The sequence below is a fragment of the Mytilus californianus genome, unplaced genomic scaffold (assembly GCF_021869535.1).
Source record: "Mytilus californianus isolate M0D057914Y unplaced genomic scaffold, xbMytCali1.0.p SCAF_11, whole genome shotgun sequence".
In the NCBI taxonomy this organism is placed as follows: Eukaryota; Metazoa; Mollusca; class Bivalvia; order Mytilida; family Mytilidae; genus Mytilus; species Mytilus californianus.
Genome location: NW_026262593.1, coordinates 21,124,959 through 21,140,024, shown reverse-complemented (window position 1 = coordinate 21,140,024; position 15,066 = coordinate 21,124,959). Strand labels below are relative to the sequence as shown.

The following is a 15,066-nucleotide window of genomic DNA, read 5'->3' as shown; positions in this document are numbered from 1 at the left end:
AAAATATTTGAGCTAGCCGGACATTTTTGTGTGTGTCTTATCCTGATTTTAATCCCTTAAGACTGAGTAACAAAAGGCAACCATAGTAATCAGTTGGGCATCATATAAATTATGATTGACACAAAAACGGTATTTGACTTGATTATTAATATAAAAGACTCTTTATTTGTGCAAAATTACGCTGTCACTAACTTCACTTTCGTTTTTAAAAAGTACATTTTCCTAATACCCGATATTGACTTGACAATGCCAGTAACACACAGACAGATACGTAAAACCCGTGTACGTTGACAAAGCACGATTGACAAAAATAATTGAGTTTAAGTAGCTCATTCCTTGTTATTTCTAAAGGAAAATACTTAAAAAGAACGTTAGATAAAGGTATCAATGATATTTTTAGCATTTTTGAAAATTTGGATGCATAATTAAATCTCACACCTGCGCACATGCGCACGAGTGTACAAGTTCAAACAATGTGGTTCTGACGATTTTTCACTTAAAACCTTAATACTATCTTTTTAAATTTTCATCAAATCATATTTAAATACGTTTTCTGGTATTCTGAATCTTGTTGACTAAATTGATTAGATGTAAACCGCTGAAATTTAAGGAAATAACTTTTGATAGACAATGTCTGATACAAAATATTTACCTGTCGCCTGAACAGGTAAAATCAGCTGTCAGAGAACTAATTAATTAACCTTGATTGTAATGAGAGGGTATTAAAGTAGGGTTTGTTTTGATAGTAATTATTCATCATGCCACTTATAAGACCAGAAATGTGTGGCTGTTTAAGGCAAAAAGTCAGGTCAAAAAGATTGCATAAACTTCATTTTTTTTCTGAACTATGTTAAAATGTCCGTATCAGCCTTGGCACATAAGTCATTTATATAATTTATCGGACTTGTCCGGAAAATACGACTGTTTTGGAAGCCCTGCTAAATATCCAGGCTAAAAATAAGGCATAGGTACTTTAATTCAGTCACGGACCTGCCGGTGTGTTCTAGTACAATATAAGTTTCTGACCTTGGTTACATGGATTGTTGATTCTTCTAATCCAAGCATTGGTTTAGTGACTGCATCTCTTTCAAACCTTCTTGTCAGATATGATAGAGTTCCTTTACTAATGGCTTTCATCTCAGGAAATTCTATAATATATGGGACATTTTTCCATAACTCTATATATCTTGAAGAAAATATCTTACTGCAATTGGATCATATTAAGCGGCAAAGAATATTTGATTCAAGTAGGTTTTTTTTTAAACAATGAGACAGCTTTAAGTTCAATACATACCCATGGAACTGAATTCATTGGCTGCTTTAATTTTCCTCATTCCATGCAAGGCATCAAACCTGAGAAAAAAAAAATCAGTTTTTCATAGTATTCAAAATAAAAGATTGTCCACTCCAATATTATAAAACAAAAGTTTAATGATAGATTCATCAATTCCTTCAGTATTTTTGTAAAGACAACCAACACTTATGGGCAAATCCAGAATTTTCATTTAGGGACTTAATGAAGACCATAGACGTTAATGTTGATGTCCACAAAATTGCCTTGGATAGTCAAATTTATTTAAGGAATGACTGTAATATTTTTTCTGTCTATGAAGAAATAACATCAAAAATGTAATGCACACTGAATTGCGGGTTATTTTAAAGTGTGCACCACATTTATTATGTTATTTCAAATAGACAGAAAAAATATTACAGTCATTTCTTATAATTTAATTCTAAATTCCATTTTAAACCGTAGTAAACCATGAAAAACCTTGATGACGTCACAGTCACATGACAAAATTATGTCTATGAGATGATAAACAAAACAACGTCAGCCAATCAGAAGACACTTTACATCCAAAATTAAATTATTCATAAATATTTTTCTCATATAAAAGGTGTATACACGACCACCACCTCCCTTATTAATCTGAGTCTACCATATATGTGAGTAAACATTATTTTTCACAATTCCCCCCCCCCCCCCCCCCCCCCCCCCATACTTTTTTTTTTAAACCATGCCCTCTCTGTTTTCATTTTTTTGAAAATGGTACAACTATCTTTTAACCAGCAATTTTATATTCTACCAAGAGAACTGTAGTTAAAAAAAATAATCAAACATATCTAAAATTGTCATTATACTAATATACTAAATACTGTTAATTCAGAGAATTTTGAGATTTATTTATTGCAAAATTTGTGACAGGATACAATAAAGGTGTCGCAAAAATAATTAGAGGCTCTAAAGAGCCTGTCGCTCACCTTGATCTATGTGTATATTCAATAAAGGACACTCTCCGACATTGTAGACAAGAATATAATTCATTACAAAAATCTCTGTTTTGTTGATCTTGTATTGCTGATCATTAAGTCCATCTAGATTTTCTCTATCTTCATTAGTTTTTGCTCAAAACACAAAAGAGGTTAAAAAATTCACATTTAAGGGCAATCACTCCTATAAAGAGTGGCAGACAGCCTACTTACTATATCAGCAAAATTTGACTTGTTAGTAGAAATTGCCTTGCTGATTATTTTTGTGATTTAAAGGGTCTATTTATCTATTATAATTTTAATCATATAAGGCAAAACGCTAAAAAATGGTGAAAATCGTCAATAAAGGGCAATCAATAACTCCAATAAGGAGTCATCAGACGATTTCCTACTTATTGTCTAAACTGTAGAACTTGTCTTGCTGATCATTTTTGCTTATTTAGTTTCTATCTATCTATTATAATTTTTAAGATATAAGGCAAAAACTCAAAAAAATTTGGTAAAAATTGTCATCAAAGGGCAATAACTCTAATAAGGAGTCGACTGACAGTTTCGACCATGTACACTTATTTGTAGAACTTGTTTGTCTGATCATTTTTGCAATTTAAAGTTTCTCCTTATCTAATATACTTTTCAAGATAATAGGCAAAAATAAGAACAAAAATAAAATTTCGCATTTAAGGGCAATAAGAAGTTGTCTGACAGTTTTAATGCCTATGAACAATTGGTAGAGCTCAACATTCTGAACATTTTTGCCTATGTCAGATTTTCTGTATTTGTATGCATTTTACCCCTATGTTCTATTTTTAGCCCTGTTGGCCATCTTGGTTGGCAGGCAGGGTCATCAGACACACTTTTTAAACTAGATACCCCAATGATGATTGTGGCCAAGTTTGGTTAACATCGGACGACTGACGCCAAGTGATGAGAAAAGCTCACATTTTAAATTTAAATAGCGTTATATGTTCGCAGCATTTCCTGAAATTCCAATAACTAATCTTGCTCTTGTGCCAATTGTGTAACAATTCTTATAATAAATGCATGCAAAAATTTTCACAAATTTCAGTACAGGCTTTGATTTAAATTAAAGTACTTACCTTGCAGAGGGTCTAGTAGGTGATATGAAATCTTCTTCTATTAAGACACTGTGTATAACTTCAAGGTCTTTATGGTAATGCATCACCTATAACAAGAAATTCCTTTTCTAAAACCTGTTAAGGACTTTTGGACACTGCTGATGTTACCCTGATGCTTTACAATACTGGCTGGTTATTTGGTCCTTCCTCAATGTTAAGGGACTTTTGGACAATGCTGAGTTTACCCTGATGCTATACAATGCTGGTTGGTTATTTAGTCCCTCCTCAATGTTTTTTCATTTAATGTTATGTTGTAACTAGAGGCTCATGTTGCTCACCTATATCTTAAACATTAAAGGGCAGTAACTCTATTAAGAGTTAACTGACAATTTCAGTCATGTTGACATATTTGTAGATCTTATCCTTTTAATAATTTTTCCTTTTTAAAGTTTCTATTTATCTATTGTAGTTTTCAAGATAATAGAGGCAAAAAATGCATAAAAATGTAAAAAAGTTATCATCAAAGGGCAATAACTCCAATAAGGAGTCGACTGAAGATTTCAGCCATTATGGCTTATTCATAGATTTTGTCTTATTGATCATTTGAGCAATTTAAAGTTTCTGTCTATCTATTACAGTTTTCAAGATGATAGGTAAAAATGGGAAAAAAGGAAATTGTTCAAAGGACAATAACATCAATAAGTAGTCGACTAATGATTTTGGTTATGTTGACTTGTTTGTTGATCTTGTCTTGCTTATCATTTTTCCTTTTAAAAGTTCTCTATCTATCTATTACAGTTTTTAAGATATTAGGCAAAAACAGATTAAATTGGTAAAAAATCATTAAAGAGCAATAACTCTTATAAAGTCAACTGAAGATTTCAGCTATGTTGACTTACTTGTAGATCCTGTCGTGCTGATCTTTTTTGCTTTTTTTTATGAGATTCTGTCTATCTATTATGGTTTTTAAGATATTAGGCAATAACGCAACAAATTGGTAAAAATCTTCATTAAAGAGCAATAACTCTAATAAGGAGTCGTCTGATGATTTTGGTAATGTTGACTTATTTGAAGATATTGCTGATTTTGCTTATCATTTTTGCTTGAAAAGTTTTTGTCTATCTATTATAATATTCGAGATAAAAGGTAAACATTTTTAAAAATGGTAAAATTCATCATTTAAGGGCAAAACTCCTATAAGAAGTCTGACTGCTTAGGTGTGAGTGAACAATAGGTGGAGCTCAACATTCTGAACATTTTAGCCCATATAAGATTTTTTCTATTTATGGCGGTTTTCGAAATAATAGGCAAAACTTGCATTTTACCCCTCTGTTCTATTTTTAACCATGTCAGCCATTTTGGTTGAGAGGCGGGATCATCAGACAAATATTTAAACGAGATAAAATACATTAGTATTGTTTATCCAAGACAAACCCTTGCTATAGTTGAAAATAAACAACTACTTCGGGTTGGTTACAGCTATCCAACTGACATTATCAGCAGTTTCTAACTCTAAATTCTTTTCAGTTTTTTAAAAATTGCTGTTTAAGCAAAGCTCTTTCCTGAACTTAAAATGCCTCTAAAGATGACTTTCCCTTTTCTACTTATCTAAATTTTTCTTAGTATATAATATGTACCATACATGTATTATGTTTTGGCCTAAGCTTAAAATACGATTTTATCAGTACGAAAATATCACTCACCTTTTGGTATTTTCCACCAGCGTTTTTAACCAGTGGTTCGTGTCGTACTTTAGTGAACTGCAGTCCAGTACTTGTCTGTTTAACAGTGTATGTGGCATTATGAGGTCCTATAAAGAAAAAATAACAGCATCAGAATAATCAAAGCGCGTAAGCGCTGTAAAGGCAGTTAATTACAGGTTGTGTGTATTTTTAGTCCAGTTATATCATTATCTTGCATAGTACATTGTACTTATCAGAGGTGGCTTTCAGTATTTAAGATTTAGAGTTCTCTAATGATGTTGAACAAGTTTTATGAATGTCATATTCTGAGCACTATATGAAGGTGATTGTTCTCACTTGTTTATGAACTAGTGCATTATGTCCAGTTTGTACCTTTTTTATCTATGTTTATAGTCAAATACTGTTTAAATTAGTTTGGCATTTTCTTTTTAGTAATAAGTAAATGTTATCAACTGTATTTTATTCAACTTTGCAAATGTGGTTTGTTACTGGTAAGTACAATGTATGGATGATAGTTGTTTCATTGGCAATCATAACACATCTCCTTATTTATATAATGATCTATATTCAACGACCTCAGGTACAAAAAAAATGTATGTAACTAAACTATGATGGGAAACCTTTGACTTCTTTCTTTTATATAAACTTTTGATTTGGTACCATAGAACTATGTAGAATAAATGTACATTGCAACATGTCAACTCTTTCAATGACAATACTTTTTTTAGAAACTATAACTCCAAGCAAAATTATATTTCCAAGTATAAAGTAATTTATGAATGAAACAAGAGTGCACACGCTGAAATGTCTCGCCTTTTTACTAATCATTGATATTATGTTGATAGTCCTAAATATAAAGCTTTATTACAACTGTCACATAAAAATAACACTAACCAAGTAAACTAAACATTGACCAATGAACCAAGAAAATGAGGTCAAGGTCAGATGAACCATGCTAGGCAGGCATGTACAGCTAACAATTCTTCCATACAACAAATATAGTTGAAGAAAAACAGACCAAAACACAAAAACTTAAAACTGAGCAATGAACCTTGAAAATGAGGTCAAGGTAAAAAAAAAAACTGCGTAACTGACAAATAGATCATAAAATATTTCCATACACCAAATATAGTTGAACTATTGCATATAGTATTAGAGAAAAAGACCAAAACTCAAAAACTTAACTTTGACCACTGAACCATGAAAATAAGGTCAAGGTCAGATGACACCTGCCAGCTAGACATGTACACCTTACAATCATTCCATACACCAAATATAGTAGACCTATTGCTTACAGTATAAGAAAAACAGACCAAAACACAAAAACTTAACTATAACCACTGAACCATGAAAATGAGGTCAAGGTCAGATGACACCTGCCAGTTGGACATGTACACCTTACAGTCCTTCCATACACTGAATATACTAGACCTATTGCTTATAGTATCTGAGATATGGACTTGACCACGAAAACTTAACCTTGTTCACTGATCCATGAAATGAGGTCGAGGTCAAGTGAAAACTGTCTGACAGGCATGAGGACCTTGCAAGGTATGCACATACCAAATATAGTTATCCTTTTACTTATAATAAGAGAGAATTTAACATTACAAAAAATCTTACTTTTTTATCTTATTTTTCAAATAGTCACTGAACCATGAAAATGAGGTCAAGGACATTGGACATGTGACTGACGAAAATTTCTTAACATGAGGCATCCATATACAAAGTATGAAGCATCCAGACCTTCCACCTTCTAAAATATAAAGCTTTTAAGAAGTTAGCTAATGCCGCCGCCAGATCACTATCCCTATGTCGAGCTTTCTGCAACAAAAGTCGCAGGCTCGACAAAAAGGAGTTCTTAATTAAGAAATAAACTGATTGGCTGAGCGCAGCTGGATACACCCGCAGAGGTCCAACCCTGAACAGTTGGGGCAAAAATGGACACAATATTCAAGCTTGATACAGGTCTGAATTTGGATTGTAATTAAATATTTGACATATTATAGTTTCTGAATAAATGTAGTCAAAGAACTTGAAATCGGTTATATGAATTGAATTTATATTCAATTAAAGATTTCTTGCTGTTGTGCAATACACTGTGCTGTTGCACAATACTTAATAAATCTGTTGCCAGACTATAAACAAATAAAGTTCAATTTCTTCTCAATGTCATATTTGAAATTTATGAAAATCAATAGGGAGATTACATCAATAGCTATAAATAATTCACCAAATTTTCATGCGAACTGCTTAAAGCATTTTTGAGTTGTTGTCCAAAAACTGGAAAATCCCCCCTTTTTTAATGAATAAAACCCCATAACTCAGAAATGTAAAATCTAAAATTTATAAAATTCTAAAGGGAGCTTACGGATTGATGATTTAGTCTTAGATGCAAGATTTTTTTATCAGTTGTTAGTGGCTTTGAACTAGCTGTCAGTAAATGCGAGTACTCTCAGATCTGTACTTAAGTGTCTTTTTGTTGTTTGGATGTACAACTACCCGGCCACGTCCACTTGTATTTGTATTTATCCATCTGATGAGTTAAGCCTCTTTCAACTGATTTTTATAGTTCGTTCTTATATTGTACTGTTACACCACTGTCCCAGGTTAGGGGGTGGGTTGGGATCCCGCTAACATGTTTAACCCTGCCACATTCTGTACGTACATGTATGTGCCTGTCCCAAGTCAGGAGCCTGTAATTCAGTGGTTGTCGTTTGTTTATGTGTTGCATATTTGTTATTAGTTCATTTTTTTTACATAAATTAGGCCATTAGTTTTCTTGTTTGAATTGTTTTACATTGTCATTTCAGGGCCTTTTATAGCTCACTGTGCGGTATGTGCGTTGCTCATTGTTGAAGGCCGTACTGTGACCTATAGCTGTTAATTTCTGTGTCATTTGGTCTCATTGGCAATCATACCACATCTTCTTTTTTATATTTACACGAACAGATATAAACAATTCACCTAAGTCAAGGTGAAAAAAAAAAAACTTAGTTATAAGATCTCTGAAATTTTTTACACGGTACAAGTTGTTCTAATTGTTGGAGATTGTACGGTGACAGTAACACCTGTAACTGCTTAACCCATTTCTTATGCACTTTGGTTCGACAAACTCACTGAATATCATACCACATCTCCTTATTTTTATATGCATTTCAATTTACATGTGCATGTAATTGTAAATAATATTTATATATGTAGGACTCTAAAGTGCGATGGGGACGCTAAAACGCGATGGTTGCGCTAAAGTGCGATGGCCTACGCTAAAGTGTGATGGTTTGATAAACTAAAGTGCGATGGTTTGTGCTATTTAATGGAACACGCTAAAGTCCGATGCCGCGATACGCTAAAGTGCGTTTTTTTCGCAAAAGTGCGTTTGCAACGTTAAATAGCATTATGACGCTACAAGCCGTTTGTACAAACAAAAATATGCCGGTAAACGAGAATGCTTGTACAGATGAAGGTTTTTGAAAAATGGGAAAACAAATGATCCCAATCCGGAACATTTTTGGTCGGTGCTAGAATAGTTTGTATGCGGAGGAGTTATTTTCCAAAAAATCATCCACAGTAACAGGAATGCAAACCTTTGATCCCGCTGTGTCGGTGAGGACAAACATGTTTCTGTCAGGATACTGAAAAAAATACTGTAATTAACTATAGGTTACTGTATGGGTAACCCCGCAGATAGTATTCTATAAAGACCAAAGGGTATCAAAACGAGAAAAATAAATGACTGATTTATATACAAAACAATAAACAAAGAAACCAAATAAGAAGATGCAGTGTAACGGCTAATTGTCAATAAAACAACTATCCACCAAAGACCAAATGTCGTTAATGTATGCACCAATAACATTATTACCTTCAACGTGGATCCTTGGCTTACGTCGCATGGCAAGCTATATAGGACCACGAAATTACTAGTGTAAAATACTCCAAAAGAGAAAGACAACGGCATGATTTATAAACAATACAATAGACAAAAAATTAATATGAACACAGCAAAAAACAAAAACCATTGCCCAAACCCCATTCCCGTTACACCATCGCAGTTTAGAGTGTTCAACCAACGCACTTTAGCGTGTTATATACCATTGTATTTTAGCGTGTCATACCATCGCACTTTAGCATGTCATCTGATCGTACTTAAAAATACAAACAACCATCGCACTTTAGCGTCTGACACCATCGCACTTTAGCATAGACCATCGCACTTTAGCATGACCATCGCACTTTAGAGTCCTACATATATATATATATATAAGAACAAACTTCATTGCGTCACTTTTATTTATGCATCCTTTGGCACAATACAAGTTCTAAAATTACACAACATAAAACAACTAAATGTTATTTCAGATGAAAGTTTTGTTTCAGTTCCATTCATAGGATTTATTAGAATTTTGTATGTTTTGCCAAGTCCAATAATTAGCTCTATGTGCACGTGTTAATTGGAGACTTTTCTATCTTGTATAAGAGTTTTGGAACTAATTCTGTTTCTTTTTTTGAAAAAAGTGAGCAAACAAATCTTGCACATTTAAACCTTTGTCTGCCATCACACTGTCACCTGGATCACATAATTGAACTATTCTACATCTTTCAACTATTTCACAGTCACTGGTACAACCAACATATGCATTAGAGACATAGTTGACTAAACCACCAGGTGTCAAACATACAAGTATTTTCAGTGTTTCTGTTTTTATATGATGAAAAGGTTGCCTGAGCTCTAGGAGCTTTAGGTTTTATCACGGGATATTCTGTGCTGTCAATAATAATCCAAGTTGTAGGAAACTTTAATTTGAAGTTGGATGGCGAAAAATACCCGACTAAACCACTAAATGGCCAAGTGTTAGCCTCACACCACTGTTTAGACATAAAAACAATCCATGTTTACACAATATTCTTAACACTAGTTTCAATCTAGAATCTAGACAGTTCAAAGTTGGTTGTATAATGCCTCAATTTCATCAAAGTCATAAAAAAACTGATTTTCAAATGACACCCTATCAATTTGAAAATATATGTATCTCAAACAATGTGCTGCTGGACCAAGTTTGGTCAAAACAAATAAAAATTTAGTATACAACTCTAAACCGGTATAAAAATGCATGGCTGTGTCACGTGTCTTCATTTCAAAATTCTCTGCTGAAAATATAGGCATTGATGGTGTTTGCGTACCCCGTAATTCCATCTGTGAAGCTCAACATTAGCTCGGCAGTTGGTGGTGGACAGTCATAAATCCTGTCTGCAGTATGAATGACTTCTTCGGGAAAACCAACTTTACAATCAAAACTTTCCTCTAGATTTCCACTTCAATATTCATCAAGTTTAGATCTTTTGTTTTCACAGGAAACTGCCCTGATTTTTCTTTTTGTGGACGATTCAGTCTCTTGCTTGGTCCAGGAAAAAAGGCTGGGAATGGCAGTAGACTTAAGTCTCTGTATTGTGGGTTTGCGCCCTGAAAAAGGTTATAAAACATTAGCTTTTTGATAATTAAATGAACTTCCATTAGCAATGCATACTTTGTACTACCTGGCAAAATATTAACTAGATTTATTCATTACAATCTGGATAAAACTATGTTAGCCTGATTCAATGTACATCAAAATGTATGTTATGTAAATCCAAAGGACAAACAATGAGAGATGTATGCAACAAACATACATTGTTTGTACCTAAATAACTATAATATAGATGAGAGCATGTCATTGTTTTGTTCCTGTTAACATTGTCATTGATATTTTTCAAGAGTCTATGAGGCATAGCTTATGCATTCCTGTCATTACTACATTAGCATAATTACTGCTAAAATAATTCTCAGTATGATATACCTCTTGTAAGAAATCATTATAATTGTAGCAAGCACCAAAAAATCTCAAACAGATCACATTGAATCGTAATCCAAAAAATTATGACGTCTTGAATTAACCACCCCCTTTTATTTTAAAACGATAATTGCGGGTGTAAACAGACTTTGGTTTATTCGCATGGCGATTACATACATAACTATATATTTTAAAAAGAAAATAGAGTTTTACCATGAATAGTCTTTTTCAGTAAAATGTGCATTGCAAACAACAGCTGATTGAGATGGAATCCACGATTTCATCGTGTTCTCGTCCAATCTGCGTATGGGCCATGGCGTTGATCCAACTTTTCCTTCTTTTTAAGTCATTTGGAAATTTGGAAATGCATGTCCTCCTCTTAAATGACATCCAGGTACACAACAACAAGTACTTGGCATCATTAATAAAAAATGCAACTGTAATAGTTGCACAGTGCAGAAACCGGAAGTGGAAGAACAGGATCGGCTACCACAGCGCCACCTATTCAGGAACAATAATTAGCTACTTTATATAACTGCGAAATAACAATAACGTTAGACGGGTTCGCGTGCATAAACAGAAATGCGCTTTAAATTGTATAATATAATTCATGTTCAGTCGACCTTTAATTATTATATCAACGACTGAAATGATTTATAAACATCTAGATTGCAGATAACACTCGAAATTAACTCGACCTCTTTCCACACGGAATTCAAATAATTCTAGTTTGTCAATCGGTTGACTGCTTATAATGTAAAATACAAATATATCAAAAGTTTTTAAAAATAACAAAACACAATGATCGTTTCTCTATTTCCCAATGTAAATGAAATGAAACAAAAAACATTTTATATCACAATAAGAAGAGGAGAGAATCAACATTTTCCAGATCTACTTGGAGCCTAATGACCCCCCACGTAGATAAGTTGGATATCGCGGAAAGAAAGATTAACACGGAAACCAGAAAGGCATTAAAGCACTGCCTTTAAAAAATAAACTTCAGTATATACTTCTCTGTATCGAAATTACGAAGAAAAAGGAAAATAAAATCTGTTTAGTCTAGTCTTAGCATTTAGAATTATCATACTGTAAACATATTTTATTAAAGAAATCGTTATAATATATAGCTACAAGGGTAAACACATAAATATGAAATATACAAAGGATTCAATAATAGGGATTAGGAAACAAGAGCAGTGCTCTTATATAAATCCATCTCCCTAAATTCGAAAATAAAATTACAAGGTATGAACACATGCTGAATAGCAAACGAATAAATATGTAACAAAATACAGTCAATGATTACAATAAGAAAAGGAAAATTCATAAGAAAAAAATATATAGCAAGGGAAGGGGAGAAAGGTGTTTTTAGAAAATGAGAGTGTTATTAAAGAATGAAATAATATTTTTTATATAAAGGAGGAGTGATTGATTAGAATTATTTGATTGTGGATGTGAATATTAAAAACCGCCTGGGAGTGCCCAGGTGAAGAAAAAGGGCCCAGGGAAAAGAAAAAGCGTCCGGGGAAGAAAAAAAGCGCCTGGGGAAAAGAAAAGGCGCCCAGGGAAAATATGTAGATATTGTATTGGCATGAGACAACTTTGTGTTGATGAAATAAGTTATGCACATTGATTTTTTTTAAATTTTAGACAAAGTATTTTGCAAATTCAGATAATAGACATTTGTAATAAACTACAAAAACAAGTATGAATGTTTCAATTTTAACAATAATATATGAATACTATTTCGAAAGACAGATAATAATGGACCACAGTTTATGCTGAAGATTTATAAAATGTTAGACATCAAAAGACATGTTTTTCAAAAACGATATCTAAATGAAAAATGCAAAAACAACTTAAATTTCATAGATAAATATTAATTTTACAAAATTAAAAGAGTTACACATTATTTAAGAACGATAAAAGTGACACGCACATGCATATCAGCACCAGCAAATAAAACAATTATACTACGCAAGCGGCATGTTAAAAGCAGGTGTTTGGTATAAAACAAATAACATTGAATCACCGATAAGCATTACAAATTGCATGCCGCGATTTTAACAGTTTTGGTTTTATAAAAAAAAATACAATAAATCAGCAAATAAAGCAGTACAATACATGTTCCGGAGTTAAAACAAGGGGGTAAAAGCAGGAGTTTGGTTTAAATTTAAAACTAAGCATTAAAACACTGATAAGCATAGCCATTAAAACAGTTTTAGTTTTATAAAAAGATATAATAAATCTATATCAGCATCTGCATATAAAACATTTACTATTGTTTTCATTAAATCATCTAACGCTAGATCGGTATAAATTTCCCTGCAATTCTGTGTCTTTACCATTCCCTTGATACCATCAACAATTTGTGTATTTGTTCGGATGTAATCGCCATGTCCATTTTCAATATTTCCATGCAAACTTGTTGTTATTGGGAAAATGCCAACATATTCCACAAACGCTACCCCATTACCGCTTGCTGGGCTCTCGGGACTGGTTACAACCCATGATATTTTTTACAGCATATTCCACAAGGCCAGAATATCATATTTGCTTTAGCAGTGGGTTTAACTTTTCTTTTCATAGTGGCAGGCATGTTGAAACCCTTCCACGATCTTCCGACGTCAATGTAAGTGTGTTTAATAAAATACAAAACTTTGAAAAGTGTTCACCATGCAGTTGCGAATATTAAACCTTGGGCACTGATTTTTTAAAAATAAGTAATAGTTATACACCGAGGGATAGGTGTGTCTGGATAAGAAACCCCGTCGGCCGGAGGCCGGAGGGGTTTCTTATCCAGACACGCCGTATCACGAGGTGTATAACTAACTTACACCCCACTAAACCCTATATTTGTTAACTTTGATTATTAAATGAAAAAAAACCACCGATAGCATATGTATTGACAATATCAAACCATGATGTATAATAATATTTTTTTATTACATGAAACCCCACTAGTAACCTTTCTTCGGTAAACTTCATTCAAACTTTGACAAGTGGGTATATTTTACAAATGTCAAGTTGTTTTGCATATTCCCGTTAAATCCATGTGCTAATATGGATCAGCAGGTCAAGGTTGACTGTTTCGCGTATTCTTATTACAAACAAAAAATACATCATGCTTCTGGTATACAGTTGTCAATATGGACTGGTATAAGACGGACGACATTTTGTGGCAAGCGTTGGATTTGGTAGAAGAGACTAAAGATAAAGGCAATATTATAACCCACAGTACTTACCTGAATCAGTTTAATAAAGGTAATCATAACTGTATTTTATATCTTACGATTTTATCAAAATCAAAGCCCCCTCCTTTCTTCTCGAGAAAAAACAAAAATTCATATTCGAACATACTAAGGGATAGGTGTGTCTACATTAGAAACATGACTACCAGGGGGGGTTCCAGGTGTTAGAATCTCCATTTTTTTTAAGACCAATGCTTTAGAATAGAGACATATGACTAGGGTAAAAAAGATTACCTTCAAGCAAAAGAGTATTTAAAGGATTATTTTTGTATTCCATATAGATGCTTATTGGAATTTCCTAAAATGTGTTTTTTTAATATCATGAAACAATTTGTAGTGAACACTATTAGGAATTTCTTATGTTCATGCTATTTAAAAAATAATCAATTTCTATTGTTACGAATAACAATGGACTTTGTTTGCGGGATGTAGAAGCAGGGGTTTCCAGAAACCCCCCTCGTCACACCCTGTGGTCAAAATCCATTGTTATTCGTAACAATAGATCTATTCAATTTACACATGTTTCAGATATAGAAACTATGAAGTATAAAAATAGAACTGGGGTGTAACGAAATATACGTTTTGATCGAGGACAATATAGTTCATGATTCTTCTATATACTCTTGTTTATATTTACTTACTTACTTATATACAATTTTGAAATCTAAAATGTAAAAGTGCAACAACACTATCTACACACTTAAGATGTAGCATCGTACATATCCCCATTTATATTAAGGACAAAACAAGCAATGATTATTTTTTTTTTATTCGGGAAAACATTTATTGTTATAAAATATTATTATTTTATTCTCCCGGGCGCTTTTTCTTTTCCCCGATCGCTTTTTCTGTTCCCCAGGCACTTTTTCCTTTACTGGGCCCTACCGGGTGCTTTTTAGTAGGACCGAGGCTGGCAAATAATATTGCAAAT

The 15,066-nt window shown here is 33.0% G+C and overlaps 1 long non-coding RNA gene across 1 annotated transcript; it reads right to left on the bottom strand.

Annotated features, from left to right (window-relative positions):
- Positions 1–1,032: 1,032 nt before the first annotated feature.
- On the bottom strand, positions 1,033–3,456 carry LOC127720963 (uncharacterized). Its single transcript, XR_007991007.1, has 3 exons — positions 3,369–3,456; positions 1,295–1,353; positions 1,033–1,148 (listed from the first exon to the last, which is right to left on the bottom strand). It is a non-coding gene; the product is annotated as an uncharacterized LOC127720963 (long non-coding RNA).
- Between the last annotated feature and the right edge of the window lie 11,610 nt (positions 3,457–15,066).